This window comes from Xyrauchen texanus, chromosome 28 (genome assembly GCF_025860055.1).
Source record: "Xyrauchen texanus isolate HMW12.3.18 chromosome 28, RBS_HiC_50CHRs, whole genome shotgun sequence".
Classification (NCBI taxonomy): Eukaryota; Metazoa; Chordata; class Actinopteri; order Cypriniformes; family Catostomidae; genus Xyrauchen; species Xyrauchen texanus.
In genome coordinates this window covers 17,355,833-17,365,495 of record NC_068303.1, presented here as the reverse complement: position 1 = coordinate 17,365,495, position 9,663 = coordinate 17,355,833, and positions in this window count along the sequence as shown.

The window sequence follows — 9,663 nt, the reverse complement described above, 5'->3', positions numbered from 1 at the left end:
CTTACAGAAGTCCATAAAGTGTGTGAAATTGTTAATTGTTTCTTTTTGTTCAATTGTTTTATAATTTCTTGTATAATTTTTCTTTATTAAAATTGTGATTTAAATGACGCAGTTCAGCCATGCAACTCTACATAAGCACAAGCTCTTTGACTTGTTATCGGCTAGCCAATCATCTTGCGTCTCTTTCCTGGTCTTTTATTAAAATGATGTTTTTCAGTTAAGTTGGTTTCTCTGCAGTGTGCTGTGAGAGTTTTTCTCTGAAAATGCTATTTGCTCAGGTAGTTTGCTGGGTGTTCCCTCCATCAGCTTGCACAGTAAGGTTTGCTTTGTCCATGACACATAGAAGTGCGTCTTAAAGTAAGCCTTAGCCAAATCTGGCTGGCACACATCGCTATCTTTAGTAATTAGATCAAATAAATCCAAATATAGCTAGTCTAAATCACTATGAGTTAGGTCACTAGCATTTAAGCTATTCGGCTAGCAGGCCGAGGCACACATAGAAGTTTAGTTCATTAGTGTTACACCATTTGGCCTGTGGCCTAAGCACACCTAGCTAGCAAACACTTGGAGCATATGGCTCTTCAGAGCAGCAGCAGTACATAAGTCTTGGCAACAAATTTGCTTGGTTGGGGGTTGTGTTTTGTGTATATGTGTTATGCGTTTGTGCAGCTTCCCTGCTTTGTTGGGAGATTATGTATGTCTATTTGAGCAACAGCATGTAACATGCTCAGTGCAGCATGTCTTGCATTTTTTCTTATTGTGCAGCAGCAGCAGCATGTCCACATGCCATCTCAGTATGTATGTGTTTTTCTAGCAGTAGCAAATAACACTTTTAAAATCATTCCTGTGTTTTGGTGCATTCTGTTTTTCCTTTTGGTTGTTATTTGAAAAGCAACAATACTTTTATCATTAGTCAGCATTTTTGCATATCATTTACTTCAAAGAGATGGAAAACGAGTGCAGGAGTCTCATTAGCAGTACTGATACTGTCAAAGTTTGTTAATGGAATGTTCCAAATAACAGGAAGCCCATTGAAATTGTAGTCTGATAATATTTTTTTCCTTGATCCATGTCTGACACAAGAAGGTCAAGTGAGTGCTGAAAGGGAGGAAAGTGATGCTAAAAACACTACAGAGGGGATAGGAGGTTGATTGCAAGTTATTCCAAATTTCCTGTGAGTGATCTATTTCCCTTAACAGACCCGTAAAATCTATATTTACACAGGGAGTGACTGTATCAAGGCTGCTTTACTCAGTACTCCCTTGCTGACAAACAAGCTGTGGGATGCACTATAATGCCGTTGTTCAGGCAGGCAGTGAGAAAACTCCAGCTGAGCTCTGAGTGTATGCTTATGGAGGTGATTCTACGTTGGTTTCTTGGTCCATGACTGAGTCAAAATGAAAATAGAGAAGGTAGACAAGAAAGAGCAGGATCATGTGACACAGTGTGTTTACTGGTACTGCTTTCTCACCTTTTAGTTTGACAGTCTGGAATGTTCCACTTTCACTCAACCACGTTGAAAGGAAATAAAATTTGGGAGTGTGGGAGTGTTAGTGCCTCAGGCTAGGGTTTGGCCTTAATCTCATGCACAGGATGAAGCTCTGTCCGTGTTATTGGTGCAATTCCTAAAACCACAAAAAAAAAAAAGTGGATGCTCGAGACTGGTGTAATCAGAGATCCTCAAGAGTGTCTGTCATTCACAAAACATCTGTTGAACTAAATGAAGTTCTGGATTTTTACTCATGTGGAACCCAAACACGAACATACCTTTGGAGGGCTGCTCCAAGGAATTTTTTTTGCTTTGTTCACACTGCGGACAAATCCAATGTGTTTTTCAAATCTAGTCTTTAGGACTTACTGTCCTAACAACCATATTGTATATAATGAAATTGTATTTGTTCACCATGCAGTTAATTTTCGGTGTATCTAGATCAGTAGCCATAGTAATGACTTCAATATCTGTAAGATGTCAAGAGACTTGCTCAAACCTTAAATGAGAGTAACTGTCAATGGAGAATTTTTTTTTTTTTAATTTTGCCTGTACTTGTGTCTGCAATGACATCTCATTAAAAACGTTCTAAACTTGCAAGGGGGACTTGAGGGAACTTAAGCAACATTTTAAGAGTTCATGCATATGCTGTATTAAAACCATTGACTTTTTACTATATAGTGAATGCCACAGCAGATTGAGCAAAATTGTGTTAATTCAGACATAGTTCCAGACAACATTACACACTTTGCATTACATTTATGTGCCATGTGCCAAATGATGGAAAAATTACTTGAAATCCAATCTGACAGTTCTAAAATGTCAAACCTCAAATGGATGTGGTTTATAAATCTCAGATTTCATGTTGTTTTTTTTTATTTATTTTTTTATCCCCAGTTCAGACTATACAATAATAAAAAATGCATGTAAGTAGGATATGAAAAAAAACTAAACAAACAAACAAACAAAAAAAATTTTTGACACCTATCTGAACAAAGTATTTGTGATCTTACTGTATGTTTTCATTTGTAGTCTTACTGTTTTTGTTTAAAAACATACTGTAAGTTTCAGAACTCAAAAATTCCTTTCCACACCAAAAAGAGCATATATTGTTTCTACTCAACAAAAACGACTACATTGTGATGTCACAATGCAGTGTCATTTGAATAGCCCCACCTCCACAACATACACAAAATGTGAAAAATGTGGCTAATTTAAAACATTCCTGAACGTGTCCATATGGGATTATATGTTTTGTCTGGCACATTTCTCTAAGGATTCTTTTGAGAACTATTCAGACTTTGCAAAGAAATTTACATTGAAAAATGGGAAAGTGGCAACTATATTTGACAAAACAGTAATGCTGGTGAGTAACACATTTAATACTACTATTTCTGTCTGTGTTTATTTGATATATAAGGAATTGTATAGTCAGCCATTTTTCATCGCAAAATAAACCATGATCAGGACTCCAACACGGGGCAGATCATATTTATTAAAGAGTTACTAACCAAAGAAAAACAATTGCTCAGGAAATGTGTGATTACATGATTTTACGTAGATACGTAGATCGGAGTGTCTTGAATTAGCCAAGAGGTCCCGTATTTTGGACGAAATAAACACATCAGGATGACCATTATCCCACAGCAAAACAGTCGAGGTCAATCCCCTCTCCGATCAACCAGCGAACATCCAAAATTTCTCATTACACAGGATGAGTTTTGAAGCGGCCACACTACAGAGGCGAACACCCGAGTTGACAGTCCATGACAGCTAGATACAGATTTCATTAACCCTAAACGTTCACAGCTTGTGTTAGTCTGAACTATTTTCACTGTTCTCATATTTATATAGCATCTTGTATGGCTAATCATAAAAATTTGCAAGCTACAGTATGCCGACATTGTCGGAACAACTGTAGGAGTTTGATGCAATATAAATATGGTATGTGCAAAAAACCAACATTGTAAGTGAACCTCAAGGAAAATAATAAAGTAAAAAAAATGAAAATGGATGACATGACCCCTTTAAACTTTAAGAAAATGCTTTGAAAATTGGGTTTAAGTGTGTTTGAATGTGCATGTGAGAGTTGTGTGTGTGCACATTGGTATCAATTTTCTGTGCATGTGTACATTCCCCAGGGCTATTAGCTGTCTTCAGAATAATACAAGGCTTCTGATACTCTTGCAGTATCATGTATGTGTCAAAGTTTTACCTAGTTATGCTCCTATTGGTGTACTAACCAGAGCTGAAAAGCGAATACTTTTCTCTTGACCTCCAGCCTCCCGAGGGAAAAATGTGGCCTACGATCAGAGGAGTTTCACAAACCAGCCCTTTAACATCTCATATTGCTGCTGCTGCTTCTGCTAATACATCATGGCTAAACAAACAAAACAAAAGTAGCTTTCATGTACTCAGGGGCGTAGTTTCAAAAGGAAATCAAAACAGTCAAGTACAACCCACCCCCCAACATTTATACCATGATCAGTGGAAACACGTAGATGCTTTCTGCTACAACCTCCCCAATATTCAAGACAAATATACACCCTTGCTTGTACTGGAGCACCATAAGAAGCAGTTATTTAAGGGTGCACACGCTTGAGTCCAAACATGAGAATCAAAATCACACCTCTTCCAGCTGACCCAAATGTGAACTGAGTGCAATATAAGCCACTTCTCTTTACATTCACATTGTACCTGAACTTGAAAGTGTTTTTATTTATTTGGTCCACTGCAGCTGTGATAGGGCCCACTTATTAATCATTCTCAGCTTACCAGTTTTAGACAAAGAACAATGAGTCTATTAGAGCAATTGAACTCCTGTTATGATGTGTTGGCAGGTGTAACCCAATCTGATGTGTGTGAGGTGATGAGCACGTATTGATATGCAGCCACTGACAGTGAGCCCTGGGAAAGTTTAGGTGACCCAGCAATCAGTATATTTGGGTGGTTTTGTGGCTCTCTCTCCACGGGTAAAGCTAAGGGGTATGGAGGTGAAATATATATTTCTTTGGTATAAATGATCTGACCGATACTGTAAGCTGCTATCAACACTTTAAATCCTTGTTTTGACATTGGCAAGACCCTGTGACCCTTTCCCCTCCATTCCTTTCAGACGAAGTGCTTCTCTGAGGCAGCAGAAGTAAGCCTTTGTTTGAAATTTTGAAGAGGATTAGGTTGACGCAGCTCAATGTGCCGGCTGAGCCTCTTTTTTCTAGGCTGTGCATGGGATATAGAAAGGATCAAAATGAAACATGGTTTTGTGCATGTTGAAAATGATGTAAAATACAGCATTCCTTGTAATTTGATTTCTAAAAGTGTAAGAATGTGTTCAGGGGTGTAAAAAGTTATCAGAAATGATACTTAAGTGAAAGTATGGATATTGAGTGAAACTTTTACTCAATTAAAAGTCCAAGTATCTAGCCAAAAATATACTTGAGTGAAAGTAAAACAAATATTCACATTAAATACTTAAGTATTAAAAAAGTTCAATTTAACTATTTTCCAAGCTAGAATGAAATCAAGAGAGAAGATTGTGTGAGAGAAGATGTTGTTAAATTAATTTGGGTTGAAAGTCGCATTTTACTGTCATATTTCTCCCCAGTGGCATTCGCCACCTGGTCAAAGTAATGTTTCAATAACACAATTTTTGCAAAATTATTTTCATGATTTTTTCTTCCCTTTTCTCTGCAATTTGGAATACGCTTTAAGTCCTCGTGGTGGTGTAGTGACTTGCCTCAATCCGGGTGGTGGAGGAAGAATCTCATTTGCCTCCACATCTGAGACCGACAATCCGTGCATGTTATCACATGGCTTGTTGAGCGCGTTACCACAGAGACGTAGCGCATGTGGAGGCCCACGCTATTCTCTGTGGCATCCATGCACAACTCACAACATACCCCACTGAGAGCGAGAACCACACATTATAGTGACGAGGAGGTTACCCCATGTGACTCCACCCTCCTTAGCAACTGGGCCAATTTTGTAGCTTAGGAGACCTGGCTGGATTCACTCAGCACACCCTGGATTCAAATTCGTGACTCCAGGGGTGGTAGTCAGCATCAATACTCTCTGAGCTATCCAGGCCCCTTTATGTTGCTTGTTATACGTAACACAGCAATTTCCTGGTGGAATGAACACTAGAGGTGCTAAAACAACAACTTTTATCCCCTCTCACTCAAATCACTAGAAATATGGCAGATTATAAGTTTATAAACACTTGCATTTGCTCTGTTCCTCAAATAATGCCATCTTATGACATATAACACCTTAACTATAGTGCATGACTCATTTTAACATTTGCATTACATAATCAACAACATTTACAAGCTTTTTTAAGTGTGATCAAACTGTGTGGTAGCTCAACTGCTAGAGGTTTGCACATGAAATACAAAGGACTGAGGTACGATTCCTGAAAAGCATGTCTTCACGTGAGCCCATGTTGACACGTGAGCCCACAGTGTCATAAAAGCCCCAAACGATGACATGGTTGCTTCAGAAATTTGCACATTTGCTTTTTATGACACTATCGGTTAGGTTTATGTTTAAGGCATAGGGTACCTCCCTACCCTAAACCTTAAACCTAACCGATAGTGTCATAAAAACCACAACAAAACCTCTCCTGTTCAGGAGAACATTTCATCTTAAGCGCCACACAGTGGACATTTCACTTCGGAAATGCTGCGATACATGTACTGAACCACATGTTGTTTGTTTTCTGAGGTTTGCTATCAAACCTTGCTTTTGAACAGATGGGTGAATTCAATACAATTGATGTTTAATATTTACTCAGATTTCAATATTTTTATTATCAATATTATCATCATCATTATTGCTAGTTTAATAGTTATTATTATAATTAATAGTTGTCCAACAACAACAATAATAATTCAACAAGTAGAAAGTACAAATTCATAGATATGATTTAATATGAAGGCAATTGTACAAATAAATTACATGTACACATTTAATTACAAAATATATATATATATATATATTTGCAATGCGAATGATCGTTTGACTTCATAACTGTCCAATCTGTAGAAGTAGCAGGCATTTAGAATAAAGTTTAGGACAAAATCTATCACATTCAGTCGGGCGTTCTCATACAGCCTAGTCACACAAATATTTAACATATCAGAAGCTCAAATTAGATCCGAAAATTCCTCCTCTGCAGATGGTCAGAACTCCACACAGCCGCCATGCGACTCTCTGCCATTTGTCAATCTGTAATTTGTTGGATGCAGTGAAAAGGTGGCTTCAGGCCAGTAAGACAAATGAAAATCTTCAAAAATGTGATGAGTACTTTTCAAGTTTAAAAAAAATTGTTAGTTTAAATTTCACTCAAGTAAAGTACAAATCCCACTTAAGTATTTTTACTCAATTACTTTACTTTAACAGTTCATGGATGGGCAAGGAGGAGGCGGGAACTGGCTGAACAGTAAACATAATTTTTTTTAATGTCAAATTTAAGACAAACAAACAAACACATAAACACATGCTACGTGGCAATTTGTGTCACTCTCTCTCTCGAACTTGCACACTCTAGCTCCCCTTTTATCTCGCTGTCCTGCTGATCAGCTGATTCAACGCCAGCCATGCACCATCATGGCCCTGCTACGCCCTCCTCTTCATCACATTTACACCCATGGATGAGTTTAATGAATGACATCCTGAGGACATTGTGTATGTGTCACATTCCCTTAATTTGTATGTAATTGTAAGAAGGCTGGTCATTTTACAACATATGAGGACCTCCAATTTCCATTTATTCAGGTTGACATATGTGGAAGCCAATCTAACTAACAGGATTGTATTTAAACCACCTGCTAGTACTATATAATTAGTTGTCATCTACCTGTATGAATAATTAAAGCTAAAAAAAACTTCCCTAAATATAAACATCACAGGAAGATTTAAACCCCACAGCTGATTTATTCTTGCTGGCCACCCACTTTATTTACTAATTACTATTATTGGGTCATGCCAATCAAGGCCCTTAGACAGGTGCTTGTTGAAATAAACTCAAGCCTGCTGTGCACTAGACCCTGCACTGTAGCAGCCCAGATGTTACATAACACTTCTGGAATGGAAGAACAATTTGAGTCTGGGAGGTCCACCAAATACTCCTTTAAAGCCACTGTTTCTCTCACTCAGCAAGTCTAAATGTAGAACAGTATCTGCCAGTCACAACTTTTGACGATGAGATTATGTTGAGCTGCTTTAAATGTAAAACTTCACAATGGGTATAAAGATGTTGCAATTAGCTTTGGTAATAAGAGGATGCTTTTCACAATACTCAGCAAGATTAGTGATAGAGAGAACAAACACATGCAATTGTTTTTTTTCTCTCACATCATGTGAGAAGAAAATTCCATTTTCATCGTGCAAAATACAAGACCACTTAGATTTACAGAAACTAGGCTCTAAAAAAACGTGCTATTTACGATTGTATACTATTTCCACATTTTAGAATAATTGGCATCAAAACTATGAAATTACACCATTGTAGGTGTGCACGATATGAATGAAAAGTGGGCATTACAAAAGTGGTTAGAAAATGCGATAAGCGAAATGCTATGCGATAACCAGGTCTGGATTTGAGGGGAAATGCGAGGTGATGCCATCCCCCTTGTTGCAAGAAATACCAAAAAGCATCCCCCTTGTAAAACCACCATCCCCCTTACAATCTCCTTTAGATGAACTGTGTCATGCATTACTTGTAATAATCATTCAAGTAAAATTCTCTACATTTGATAAATAACAGACTTTAAATAACTGCGATTAACAGGTCAAAATTAGATTTCGACTTGTGGTTGCCAGATTTCTGTAGGTGAAATCTTCCAATCAAATCTTGATTCTGCCAGGGCGAATATATCATGTTCTTGGGTTGACATGTTCTTTCCAAAGTGTTCACATGAAACTTATGCCACTGAAGGTATTTTTTGCGGATTTTCAAAATGGCCTAGAGAACAGTTCAAGGAAAACATTTGTCTTGAAAAAAGAGAGAGAGTGAACAGAAGGTAAGATATTGCTATGACAATTGTCCAAAACATGTACATGTTTTTAACTTGTTGGTTTTAACAATTTTCAGGGTAAACGCTGTTTAAGCATCCTTCATAGAAATAGCCCAAACTTCCTTTACCAGTTCAATTAATGGAGCAAAAATTAATTTGTGTCTGTGACTGTGAGCAAACCCATTTCATGATCATAATGTGGATTCTTTTCACCAAATTCAACATAAAAAACAGTACATAGGGTAACAGGCAGTGGTCGATTTGTAAAAAGAAATTCACAGGGCATGGTGGTGTCAAAGGGTTTGTTAAAACCCTTAAAAGTATTTTCTAGAAAACATTTAAAACTTTAAAAATGTCATGTGGTGTAAACATAAATAAAAAGTATTATAAGACTTTATTTTCACCTTGACTATGAGAGTATAAACAACTTAAACACCAGAAAAATATCAATATGACTTAATATTGAAAGACTCTCCATAGTCATACATGGATACATGTCATAAATTACGTGTTCGCTTTGCCAACTTTGCTATACCTTTCTCCCTCTCTGCGCACTCTCTGTGCATGTGATGGAGGGAGAGACAGAGCAAACTTATATAAGTGATCGTGAGAACAAAGCACTTTTTGATGAAAACATAAAACAAGTAATCCCAGACAAACACATTTATGTTCACAATAAATCATCCTGAAAAAGTCTGTTTTTAACTTACCTCCATTATAAATATCCTCATCATAAAAGAGGTATATTCAAGTAAATGTTTTGCATTTTTTATGTATTTTTTTATGTAATAGATCTGGACAAAAGAATTACTGAAACATAATTTACCCTTATACGTGTCCATAATATGCACCTGTTAGCATCTGTTATTGTATTATGTACAACAGTTAGTTCCGGTCCTCGAATCTGATTGGGCGAGAGACGTTCCATGAGTACTGATGGTCTCACATTTTATAATTATAATTAGCCTTTATAAAGATAGAAAAGTATCAACATTTGAAGAGCAATACTTCAGCAGAATATTCCACCAGTCACAAACTTCAGAAAATTGTGCATCATTGAAGAACGTGAATCACCAAAAACACAAGAAGAATGTGAATGTTAAAGTGGAGATTAACTGAGCTGGGAGGAGAATAAATAGTAAAAAATGAATTAAATAT